General features: G+C 42.8%; 1 long non-coding RNA gene across 1 annotated transcript; it reads left to right on the top strand.

Moving 5' to 3' along the window:
- Positions 1 to 10560: 10560 nt before the first annotated feature.
- LOC115532470 (uncharacterized) lies at positions 10561 to 13798 on the top strand. The gene is made up of 4 exons (XR_003974039.1): positions 10561 to 10678; positions 11609 to 11725; positions 12666 to 12782; positions 13759 to 13798. It is a non-coding gene; the product is annotated as an uncharacterized LOC115532470 (long non-coding RNA).
- The last annotated feature ends 15 nt before the right edge of the window (positions 13799 to 13813 follow it).

The following is a 13813-nucleotide window of genomic DNA, read 5'->3' as shown; positions in this document are numbered from 1 at the left end:
CAAAGGCTGTGTGCGCCTCGCCATTGCGATACATCCACTGTAAACAGAGCGCATGGTACCATGGCCGCAGCTGCTCAGGGCCACACCCCCACCCTCCTCCTTGACCCGCCTCTTTCCTTCTCATTTGCATTAAAGCTACAGACACCGAAACGGCGCATTTGGGGAAAGCTCAATCTGTGACTGGTTCGTAGTGGCTGTAATTCTGCACCACGGCTGAATTTTGGGAATGTCGGTTCAGAACAAGAGGGGAACCTGCCGTTCTTGGGAAAGAAAATCAACTAAAAAATAAAGAATAAAGATTCTGAAACCCTTAACCCTCTGAATACTGTCGTGACAATTTCTCTATTAGATATTGCGTCTGTGACAGATGAGATCTTTAGATGCAAAAAAGCACACAATACTTGTTGACAATTAGTGGTCATATATTTGTAATAAAAGTACTAACAAAGATACATCACAACATGCACCAACAAACAACATAACAGGCATACATTACAATAATCTGAGGCCTCAGATGGGAGCTTCTCTTTGCGTGTTACTTCATACTCAAGGTACGCTGGGGAGAAGTCCACGCAAAGAGAAGCTCCCATCTGAGGCCTCAGATTATTGTAATGTATGCCTGTTATGTTGTTTGTTGGTGCATGTTGTGATGTATCTTTGTTAGTACTTTTATTACAAATATATGACCACTAATTGTCAACAAGTATTGTGTGCTTTTTTGCATCTAAAGATCTCATCTGTCTCAGACGCAATATCTAATAGAGAAATTGTCACGACAGTTGGGGGCTCGTCCGGGATACCTAACCTGAAGATTCTACGAAATATCGCTCCAAGACAGGTCTGAGGATTCGGTCTCAGTCCCAAAGCTCTACCTCGCCTCCAGGTGACTGTAACCAGACTAATGGGGACGAGGAGGGGGTGCCTGTGGGGGATAAACTAGTGGTTCTTCAGTACGCTATCCAGAGGGAAAAAGAATTCGAGCAGGTGAGATCACAATACTTGTTTAAGCTACAATAAATCCGTTACGAAAATGGTATATACTGTTTTGGGAACGTATACTCGAACAATCGGCCACGTTCGAACTTTGTTATAGGAACATACGGTAAAGCAACTCCGGTAAAGTTCCGTCAATATATATATGGTTATATATGTAACAGAAAGGGCAGGAGGGTCTTTCAAAACGGTAAAGGGAAACCCGTTAAGCGCTGTTGGGGTCATATATAAATAAATAATAATAATAGGCATTCATTAATAAATAAATGTATATGTGTGTAGTAACAAGGAGTTTTCGGCGATATTAGATAATTTGTTAAATAATAACTAATAGTGTGTATGGATCTAAAAATGTATAATAAATCGGGAGAAACATAGTGAAATATTGGTATAAACTGGGCTTAAATGTTTTAGCTTAAACGGTTGTTGGGGCCAGGATAGAGAAAAAAATCAGCCAGGGACAGAGAGCGTAGAGAGTGTAGGTATTTTTAATCTTGATTTCACCCGAGATGTAGACCCGGACCTGGACTGCACCGGCGGACCGCGTGCGAATCCCCCTTCACCTCCACCGTATGACGACAACGCCCAGGCCGCCGCCCCATCATTCAACCGCTATCCAGACCTCACGGCAAAGGAGGCACCCGCTAACAGCGCAACAGGGGTTAAGGCAGTCCGGCATACGTTTTCCGTGCATGGAGACCCAGTGACATTAAGGACATAGCAGAATGTCTCCCGGACCCATTTGCAGTGGGAGGGGAATCCCTCGCTACAGCCATTCTGGAAATGGCTCATCACCCATCGGCGAACCACGCCAAGTCAAACTGGGCCTACGGTGGGGTCGTATTCAAGGCGACATTCCCGGGAGAGACCAAGCTGATATAATGTTTGTGGAGGCGCCGAACGGCAAGGACGACCACAGGAAAGTGGGGAAGCACAGAGGCAGGCCTGCTTTCGTTGTGGCGTCATGGATCCTTGGTTACAATGGAAGGGCCGGCTGGCAGTTCGCACCTTCCCGTGAAGTGACTGTGAATCATCCAAGAGGCAGAGGTGGAAGGGGGCATTCGCATTGACGGGACGCAGGCAGGCCAGGTCCAAGGAGGAGGAGGTATGAGCACCATGACACAAACACGCAAAATGGTCTCAACGTCACAACGCACACAAGCACCACATCCAAATTATTGTTGTACAATCTATCACAACCAATTTAATGGTCAACCATATCACACAGCCATGACATGACCCCAACTGACCCAGACTAACCCCGACTGACAACAGAAGTGTATTGCCTAATATTGAAAATGCAGATTTTTATATTATGATATTTTGTTAATGTTTTATGGCCAAAATGGCAACAAGGTGAATTGACGAACGTATGAGAGTGATTAGAAAAAGTATGTGTTATGGAAGGAGAAGAGATAGATGAGAACGGAAGGCAAGACAAGATAAGGAAAGGGGTGGGGAGAAAGATAACCCATCTGCATCAAGTTTTGTTCAAATAGATCCGGACCTGGACAACGCTCCTCCTTCTCCTGCTTTCAGCCCGACCAGTGGCCCAATACAGTGCAAATACCCCACGTCACAACTCCTCTGCATCAGACTTTATGAAGTTACAGACCATGGGAGGCCCACCTGAAGAGCTACGGAACGGTCTGCTGGACGACACAAGGAGACAGTCCAGCAGGACCAACAGCACCAGAGTGGTGGCCTCCATGGTGCCTTTGTAGCCACATTGAAGTGGCCTGAACATTAAGACAAAGGAGGGTCTCAGAGACGGGAGAGACGTGGGGACAGGCACTTCAAAGGACAGCCTGTGATGCAAATGGGAGGCAGAAAGCAGAGAGAGAGGTGGAGGCGTGTCCAGGCGGATGGAGAGAAGAGCAGTGTCCAGGCGGATGTAAAGTATCACACTAGACACAGCATTCACACATATTACAAGAGAAAGATCTAATGTGTAACTAGGACTGTGTATAAATTGTGTGATAATTTCTTACATCTGAAAGGTTTGAAAGTCATCAGGAAAAGTGGTTTGAAGAAACATAGACAAGTAGAAAAGTTGAAGGTTAAAGAAATGTGTTAGACAGAGTTCAAATGTACGACAGCGGTAGAATTCATTAAGGCACAAAACGTTAAAATTGAACCCCAAAAAGCATAACCATGATGTATGCTACAATGTTTTTCAGAATTAAAGTAGAAGGTTTTTGGTGCGCTCACAACAGCAAGCCATGCTTACAGGCCTGGGCTTTCCCTTATAATGGTAAATTGACACATGGGAAAGTTCATGCGTCAAGAGGGGGGATGGGGAGCCCACAACAACAACCTTGGGTATACCAAAGCAAACCAAAGGAAATAATTACTAAAAACAAATAATTAAACAAACCCCATGTAGGTCCCTCAGAGACATCATGAAGGACAATGGGAAAGAGAAGAGGAATACCGTTTAAATGTTGGGTTATACTGTGTGTTATTAATGCTGACTGGATTGACAATTAATATTTTAGAGTAGTAAACATTAAGTGCTTGCCAACTACTCATGTGTTTGTATCACGGAAGCAGCATTAAGGACACATCAAATAAGAATATTTTTGTTTAGAAATGTTTTTAAAAGGTAGCCTTGTTTCTTTGTTTTAGTTTTTTTTTCCTGTTTTTATGACTTTTGAATATATGGAAACAGAGGACTTGATTGTGATGTTAGGTGATTTTATGCTACCTTCTGTAAAAGCGAACGGTGGTATAAATATCTGTACTTGGAGGCCATGGTCGGACATAGTAGATTATGAACACATGCATGTTGTGAATAAGTGATCATTTTAATCCTAAAGGTTGCATAATTTTGTGATTATAAATAATCAAAGGGGGGATTGTGATGGAAAATCTACATGTTGTATTGTTTTGGTCTATATGAATTTAAGTTTTGTTCCTATTCTGTGTAATTTTATATAGTGTCTGCCTTCTGCTCTCCTTTTGGGTCATTTAAAGTGTGAACGTTCGAGAGTCGTGTGATGCATTTTATTGCCTGCCTGTTCCTATCTTTTCGTGTGTCATCTCCCAAGCAATGCTTTGAAGTATGGGCCTGTTCCCCGACACTCTGGCTAGCGTAAACAAAGTCAGAGAGTTACATGGCACGGCCGCCGACCCCACCTTAGCCTCGGGGGGGGGGGGGCTTCAACTGTAAAGATAACAATCTGGTGAACAAAGACTTTTAGTATAAGGGGACCACCCCCTCCAGATGCCAACCCAAGTGAATAAAAACTCATTACTTTCAAACACTCAGTGGACTTCTCCCCAGCGTACCTTGAGTATGAAGTAACACGCAAAGAGAAGCTCCCATCTGAGGCCTCAGATTATTGTAATGTATGCCTGTTATGTTGTTTGTTGGTGCATGTTGTGATGTATCTTTGTTAGTACTTTTATTACAAATATATGACCACTAATTGTCAACAAGTATTGTGTGCTTTTTTTCATCTAAAGATCTCATCTGTCCCAGACGCAATATCTAATAGAGAAATTGTCACGACAATACTGAGTGACATCACATTACAATGGTTTTAAACTGTGCTCGTTTGATAAGACTAAAGGTGTGTGTTGTTGAATACCTCCCTGTAAACTTGTAAAGGGTGCAAGAATCCTACCCAACCAGATAATCACGGAAGACAAGTGAAGGAAGAAAATAACCCTGCTATCATAGAAACGTGACCATTATAAATTATTACACTACGTAAATTAAAGTGATCACTGTCTGTTTTCTCCTCAAATTATTTTATAACCTTTAATGCTATAACATTAAGAGTTGCAGTCAGGTATAAATGTTTAAGGGATCCATGTTGATGTCATTATAATCTATAGACTATATTTCTTTAAGTTTCTGCTTCTGAATAATGAATGACAGCATTGGTTTCCTGGTTTTAATAAAAAAAACCTCTGCCCTTGACAGACTTCCAGCTCTGTCTGAAGACATGAGGTCACAGCAACATGGAGGGAGTCACAGGGAGTTCCAACACAAAAACATCAAAACACACTCGCCCACATGAAGGCCGATGTCTACATGAATAGAAGCCATGAAGTGACTCCTATTCATTTGTGATGTTGACGTCAACTCATGGGACCATAACAATGTGTTTTGGTTTAAAAAATATTTCTGCACAAACGGTAGCAGGTGACCCTGACAAAATCATGATAATATCTCTTCCAGATAGAATAACGTGTGTGTGTGTGTGTGTGCGTGCGTGCGTGCGTGCGTGCTTGTGTGCGTGTGTCTTGGCCCCTATCTGAATACCTGCCAGTAAAGGGTGTTACATGATGTAGGGATAAAAGAGAAGAAGAATCCAACCCAACAAGAGAAATGAATACAGAAAAATCCCCTGCTATGATAGAATCACATGGAAGTACAATATGCTAACCCTTACTGAGTACTCTGTACTCTGAAGTCAGACGGTTTGGTGTTGCTCACTTCATCACAGCAGGAAGACGACTAAGGTAATGTAGTGCACTCTGATCCGTGATAGATCATAATACGATTAACTTTGAATCTAATCAATAGTTTGATTGTTTGTTTCCTATAAAAAACACATCAGGTTGAGGTTATAATGCCTGTTTCCTCTCATTTAGAATTTGTTCTGTGGGGACTTTAAAGGTACTTAAGATGTAATGTACTGTTGTTATATTTGTAGTGCGGTATTATTATTACATTATTTAGACAGGCAGATGGACATCTTGGTTAGTGAAGGTGTTTAAGGCCCCTACACGAGGATGCTTGCAGGTAAAAACGACCAAATATTTTATCGGAAGTGCCTTTCGTTTAGACGGTGACGGCGTTTTTGGGGCTTAAAAATTCTGAAATCATCCTCCAGAGTGGAAAACTTGAATAGGCTCCGCCGTAGCCTTTCCGTCTACGCTGCCAAGATGCTAAACTCTGCTCAGATCTGCTCACGTTGCATACGCGTTTACGTCACATACAGCGCCAGTACAGGGAAATAAACAAGCATGTTGGATTATTTCCATGCATCGACCGTCAAGATGCTCTGGCAGCTCTCATAAATTTACAGGAGTCTTTCCACGAAATGTACAGGATCTGTACAGATAGTATTACTGAACAGAGAAGGATCTGTAATTATGTTTTGGTTTTCGCGGCGCAGATAAGAGAAGAAGGAATATACTATGCATGTGCTCAGACATGGTGGTGTTGTGCAGTGTTTGTAATAATGCCGTTTAAAAGAACGGTAACGCCATTATTTTTTCAGTAACAGAGTAATCTAACTAATTACTGATTCCGTTGTTACAACGCCGTTACCGTTACTGTATGTTAAATGCGGTGCGGTACTATTAATTGATTGAATTGAACTGCGTAATCCGAACACACCCCTGGCTCCACACACAAACTGCTCGGGAGACCGGGTGGGTTAACAACGAGATCAGCGATTATGATTGGCTAAGGCAGTCATGTTTCATGGTAGCGATTCGGATCCAGTGTTTTTACTCACAAGCCAGGACACACGCGCCACACAGTCACACACACACACACACACACACACACACACACACACACACACACACACACACACACACACACACACACACACACACACACACACACACACACACACACACACACACACACACACACACACACACACACACACACACACACACACACACACCAAACTGATTTGATTAAGCAGCAGAAATGGCGAGTCCGGAGCAATCCGATAAAAAGTTGACATTTTCTGTAGTATTCGGCAGATGTTCCACAGCCTTAACAACCAAGCAAATTAAAATTCAGTTGTAAGTATATCAGATGAAAACGCGACGCCACTTTTGCGTCTTCTGTTAAACCGTCATCATGTAGACCTAGCCTAAATGTCATCTTGTACTGGGTCTTGTTCTCTGTGGGTGTAGGGGCCAAAATGCATATTTGGTATATTTGTTTATTGTTTATTTTAAAAGGTTACTCACACTGTTTTGGTTAATGTCACTTCCATTTGGTTGACACATGGGTGTGGTTTAATCTATATATACCGGGGCACTCGGCACGGCGGGGGTAGAGACAAAGGGGGTTAGTGGCGCTCCTGATTATATTTTCTGTTTACCGTATAACCTTCTCTGTATCTGAGAGCATCCCTCGTATGAGAGGGACATGACCTTCAAGTTGAATTAACTCTGGCGTGACCGCCTCAACACAAAAGTCACTGATGACGACTGGTTTGTGTTTTTTAAGCCAGTTAATCGCACTGAAATCCTCTCACCAGCAGGTGGTGCTGCGGTGCACCTTTTCGTGTGTGCGTGTGTGTGTGTGTGCGTCTTGGCCCTTATCTAAATACCTGCCAGTAAAGGGTGAACTTACTGTACCCTTACTGAGTACTCTGTACTCTGAATACTCTGCACTCTGAGCACTCTGCACTCTGAGTACTCTGCACTCTGAGTATCTTGTACTCTGAGTATTTTGTACTCTGAGGAAACTACTCAGTACTCTGCTCCTCTGAAAAGAGAAATCATCAAGAATCTAAACTATTGTATAGATTCTTCTGATTCATACGTTTACACTGACGCAAATAAAGTGTTGATTTAAACAAGGTGGTGATGTCTTTAAAGGATGGAGGAGGATTGTACATGGAGGTGTTCAGCAGACACAGAGCAGAGGAGGCCCGCTTCTATTCATGACTTTATCAGTCTCTTTATTTGATAACATGGTATCTATGTTCTGTTGGTTCTGCTGTAGAGAAGCAGCTGACTCAGTGATTGAGTGTCTACATGCTGATTGAACCATCAAGTGTCGCTTGGTTTTTCTCTGAGCTTCGACACATCACAGCTCTCCGTTCATTGTTCTTATTTTAATAAAGTTATTATTCTTGGATCAGCCACCGTAGCATGTCAGTCTGGGAGGAGTATGAACTGGGAGGGGCACTGGTCCAACTGGTTGGTTCATGATTTCCTTGTTATGATTCGGACGGTTTGGTGTGGCTCACTTCATCACAGCATGAGACGACTAAGGTACTGTAGTCCACTCTGATCCGTGACGGATCATAAATATAAATAACTTTGAATCTCATCAATAGTTTGATGGTTAGTTTCCTGTAAAACCATGTGGTTAACAACTTTAGTGTGGATGTGTGGATAATGACTTTTTCTTCTTGTTTCTCCTTGTGTCCTTGGTTTTTATAAGATACAATTCAATCAAGATAATAAGATTGATTGAATTGAAGAAGGCCATCTTGGTTAGTGAAGGTGTTAAACGTCTTCACTTACCAGAGGTGCGTTCAGAATCGCAAACATAGGCGAACGTTCGCGAACGATTTTAAACATTTTCTGTTAAACGAACATAAGCAAGCAAACATTTACGAACATAGGCAAACTGTCGGAAGAGGTAGTTCTCCACAAACACTTCGGCTACGTGACATTCGTTGCCATGGCATTAAACTAAACTATATTGAAATCATTTACTCCTTTCCTACACAGAAAGCAATAGATAAAACGTTTCATATAGCCTATCTACACCCTTACTTCAACTGTTGTCTTTTGTATCCTAAAATGCGAGTTGAACGTTATATCGCAGTAAGTGGGTACAACTTCGGTGACGTAGCCCTCTATTCTTGAATTTTCCGTACTGGTTGTCTGCAGTAGGCTTTCAACGAGGTCGACCACTTGCAAACCCTCTTCTGTAAACTCTTCCATTAACATGGAGGCTGCCGCTAATACCATGGCCTTCGTATCCATTTTTTTCGTTTACAGTTTGTTTAGAACGGTGTTCAAAAATCGTTCAAAATTAATTGTTTAATGTCAACGCGTTTGTTGCGAACGTTCGCCTATGTTCGCTGAACTTGAACGCACCTCAGGTCTTGTTCTCTGTGGGCCTCCATCACAGATCTGGTTGTGATGTCATACCACATGAGGAAGTCCATATATGATCCTGCCTTCAGAGCGGTTTAACCGGCACAGGGAGCAGTTGGTATGATATACCTTCTGTGTGGAATGATGATACGTTATTAAATAGTGTATTAGAAACGTCTGGGCAGAACCTCCTCATCTCTCCCCTCGTTGAGGACGACAGGGTCTGAATCTGCGTCCAGGAAAGACCAGCCTGCCTCTCGCCAAAAGAGACAACAGTTCCCTGTGACCGGAATACACAGCTCATATAAAAGCAGAGAATAAACACTGCGTGGCCGTAGGAACCTTATGGAGCTGTGTTTGTGTCCAGGTTTCCAGTCTACTATGGATGAGGAGAGAGAGGAGGGGGGTCCTACCTCTAAGACCACTCTGTCTGGGGAACATGGTCACCATAGGAGAGCTAAGAGGTAAGAAGAGGATCCCACTTACTCGCTGTTGTCCATCTCAGAGCTCAACAGTGATACATCATGACTCCATCATTAGTCTGACTAACAGCTGTGTGTGTGTGTGTGCTGAAGCCCACAGCAGCAGCAGAGAGCAGACTCCCCTGGACCCAACTGTGTCTCCATGAAGAGTGACTGGTCAATGGCACAACCTGCTAGGTTTAAAGATAGAAATAAGTATTGTGGGAAAAGGTGAGGATTTATCAGAGATTATAAAGAAACAGCTTCTATCAAACGTCCATAAATCATGGATCTTGTTTTTCTAGAAGAGCCAAGCTGAAGAGAACTGTCTCCCCTGGACCCAGCTGTGTCTCCATGGAACTGCCTGTTGATGGAAATCAGTCTTTTGGGAAGAGGTGAGTATTTAGAGAGTTACCGGTCAGAAACATTGAGGGGGGACTCTTCAGCGGTGGACGGTCGGGGGGGCGGAGGTGGGAGATGTTATGGTAAAGGTATGGTAAAAGGCTGTGATTGGCCTCGTCACCCTGCAAGCAAGAGTTGCTGAATTGGATACAGGAGGGATTTCTCTCAATGCAACCTCAGGTTGAACAGTCGTATGTATCGTAATGTGACTTTGACGTTACGTCTAGATCCACATTCGGCATATCGACCACATTTAAAACACAACATGAACAGCTAAACCAGAAGACCATGAAGAAAAATAAATCTGAACTGAGCATTAAGGCATCAGTTCCCCGATATGAACATGGTTCTGTCTTTGTTCTCTACTGTGTTTGGTCTTAAACAAAGATTGTCATTAAAACACTGACTTCCATTTGGTTATTGTCTGTTCTTATTATAAGAGATGGAAAGGATAACATGATTGAAATAAGACTGACTTTGGCAGAGCAGTTTGGTACGGCAGTGTTGATCAAACAGATTTATAATTAATTAATTTAAATTAATTTACAATTATAATAATTGTAGTTTCATCTACAATTAAAAATGCATCTCTGTAACAAGTTATAAGATCTTTACAAGATAATTAAGGACTTAAAAGCTTGAAACAAGTGAAATGCTCTCACCTAAAAACTGTCTTATAAGAACTATCTTGTCAGCATAAAAACTGCAATGTGAGTAAAAGGTGTGTGTGTGTGTGTGTGTGTGTGTGTGTGTGTGTGTGTGTGTGTGTGTGTGTGTGTGTGTGTGTGTGTGTGTGTGTGTGTGTGTGTGTGTGTGTGTGTGTGTGCGTGCGTGCGTGCGTGCGTGCGTGCGTGCGTGCGTGCGTGTGTTTGTGTGTGTTGAAGCCCAGAGCAGCAGCAGAGAGCAGATTCCCCTGGACCCAGCTGTGTCTCCATGAAGAGTGAGTGGTCTATGGGTAGACCTCCTAGCTTTAAAGATGGACGCCCCTCCAGAGAGGAGAGGTAGGAGTTTCAAACAGACGATGAACACAGGCCGTGTTGTTATTATCAGACTAAAACTATACTGATGTTTTCAAGTCAGGAAATCAGAATCAGAATCAGAAAACCTTATTGATCCCTGGGGAGAAATTGTTTTTGTTGGTGCTCCGTGCAAACAGAAATTACAAGCATAGAAGATAAGGTTATGAAAATTATAAATAAAATACAATAAATAAAAGTAAGAATAAAGTAACAAGTGGACATCTCTTAGTGGGTTATAATACAATATTTACATTCTGTTTCATGTCAGATTATCAGAGGGAGGAGTTTTAGAGTTTAATGGCCACAGGCAGGAATGACTTCCTGTGGTACTCAGTGGTGCACTTAGGAGCAATGAGTCTCTCACTGAAGGAGCTCCTCTGTTTGACCAGTGCGTTGTGGAGAGGGTGAGAGCCATACTGCAGGATCGCCCGCAACTTTGTATATGTGTAACTTTGTGTATGTGTCGGTGTGTGTGTGTCTTTGTGAGTGATAATAAGCACAGACCAAAAGTAGATTCAGTTAATGAACTTTTATTCACACTGATTTCTTCGCACTTCGCTCAACGACTGCCTGTCATGTCCCTATTCCACCTATGGTTTCAAGTAGCACGCACTGTCATCTCCCTCTCCACCTCTAGTGGGCGCCCTGACACAAGGAGTCACACACTGACACCTCCTTCTCGACCAATAGAGGGAGCCCTGACACAAAGAGTCACACGCTATGAGAAATATTAACTGATGTGCAGTAAATAAACTGTGTTGCATAACAGAAGATAAGAATTATTCCTGGCTCCTACACAGACGATGGACACAGACCAGTTGGTTGTTATGAGACTCTGTGGAGAAGATAAATATAATAGGTGTGTGTGTGTGTGTGTGTGTGTGTGTGTGTGTGTGCGTGTGCGTGTTGAAGCCCAGAGCAGCAGCAGAGAGCAGATTCCCCTGGACCCAGCTGTGTCTCCATGAAGAGTGAGTGGTCTATGGGTAGACCTCCTAGCTTTAAAGATGGACGCCCCTCCAGAGAGGAGAGGTAGGAGTTTCAAACAGACGATGAACAGAGGCCGTGTTGTTATTATCGGACTAAAACTATACTGATGTTTTCAAGTCAGGAAATCAGAATCAGAATCAGAAAACCTTATTGATCCCTGGGGAGAAATTGTTTTTGTTGGTGCTCCGTGCAAACAGAAATTACAAGCATAGAAGATAAGGTTATGAAAATTATAAATAAAATACAATAAATAAAAGTAAGAATAAAGTAACAAGTGGACATCTCTTAGTGGGTTATAATACAATATTTACATTCTGTTTCATGTCAGATTATCAGAGGGAGGAGTTTTAGAGTTTAATGGCCACAGGCAGGAATGACTTCCTGTGGTACTCAGTGGTGCACTTAGGAGCAATGAGTCTCTCACTGAAGGAGTTCCTCTGTTTGACCAGTGCGTTGTGGAGAGGGTGAGAGCCATACTGCAGGATCGCCCGCAACTTTGTATATGTGTAACTTTGTGTATGTGTCGGTGTGTGTGTGTCTGTGTGAGTGATAATAAGCAAAGACCAAAAGTAGATTCAGTTAATGAACTTTTATTCACACTGATTTCTTCGCACTTCGCTCAACGACTGCCTGGCATGTCCCTATTCCACCTATGGTTTCAAGTAGCACACACTGTCATCTCTCTCTCCACCTCTAGTGGGCGCCCTGACACAAGGAGTCACACACTGACACCTCCTTCTCGACCAATAGAGGGAGCCCTGACACAAAGAGTCACACGCTATGAGAAATATTAACTGATGTGCAGTAAATAAACTGTGTTGCATAACAGAAGATAAGAATTATTCCTGGCTCCTACACAGACGATGGACACAGACCAGTTGGTTGTTATGAGACTCTGTGGAGAAGATAAATATAATAGGTGTGTGTGTGTGTGTGTGTGTGTGTGTGTGTGTGCGTGTGCGTGTGCGTGTGTGTGTTGAAGCCCAGAGCAGCAGCAGAGAGCAGGTTCCCCTGGATCCAGCTGTGTCTCCATGAAGAGTGAGTGGTCTATGGGTAGACCTCCTAGCTTTAAAGATGGACGCCCCTCCAGAGAGGAGAGGTAGGAGTTTCAAACAGACGATGAACACAGGCCGTGTTGTTATTATCAGACTAAAACTATACTGATGTTTTCAAGTCAGGAAATCAGAATCAGAATCAGAAAACCTTATTGATCCCTGGGGAGAAATTGTTTTTGTTGGTGCTCCGTGCAAACAGAAATTACAAGCATAGAAGATAAGGTTATGAAAATTATAAGTAAAATACAATAAATAAAAGTAAGAATAAAGTAACAAGTGGACATCTCTTAGTGGGTTATAATACAATATTTACATTCTGTTTCATGTCAGATTATCAGAGGGAGGAGTTTTAGAGTTTAATGGCCACAGGCAGGAATGACTTCCTGTGGTACTCAGTGGTGCACTTAGGAGCAATGAGTCTCTCACTGAAGGAGCTCCTCTGTTTGACCAGTGCGTTGTGGAGAGGGTGAGAGCCATACTGCAGGATCGCCCGCAACTTTTATATGTGTAACTTTGTGTCGGTGTGTGTGTGTCTGTGTGAGTGATAATAAGCAAAGACCAAAAGTAGATTCAGTTAATGAACTTTTATTCACACTGATTTCTTTGCACTTCGCTCAATGACTGCCTGGCATGTCCTTGTTCCACCTATGGTTTCAAGTAGCACACACTGTCATCTCCCTCTCCACCTCTAGTGGGCGCCCTGACACAAGGAGTCACACACTGTCACCTCCTTCTCGACAAAATAGAGGGAGCCCTGACACAAAGAGTCACACGCTATGAGAAATATTAACTGATGTGCAGTAAATAAACTGTGTTGCATAACAGAAGATAAGAAGTATTCCTGGCTCCTACACAGACGATGGACACAGACCAGTTGGTTGTTATGAGACTCTGTGGAGAAGATAAATATAATAGGTGTGTGTGTGTGTGTGTGTGTGTGTGTGTGTGTGTGTGTGTGTGTGTGTGTGTGTGTGTGTGTGTGTGTGTGTGTGTGTGTGTGTGTGTGTGTTTTCTCCATAGACCCCAGGAGAGGTCAAAGGTTACCAGTGCTCAGTCTGTACAGCAGCATCAAACA

This window comes from Gadus morhua, chromosome 19 (genome assembly GCF_902167405.1).
Source record: "Gadus morhua chromosome 19, gadMor3.0, whole genome shotgun sequence".
In the NCBI taxonomy this organism is placed as follows: domain Eukaryota; kingdom Metazoa; phylum Chordata; class Actinopteri; order Gadiformes; family Gadidae; genus Gadus; species Gadus morhua.
The sequence above is the reverse complement of the archived record's forward strand: the minus strand, read 5'-3'. Positions and strand labels throughout refer to the sequence as shown.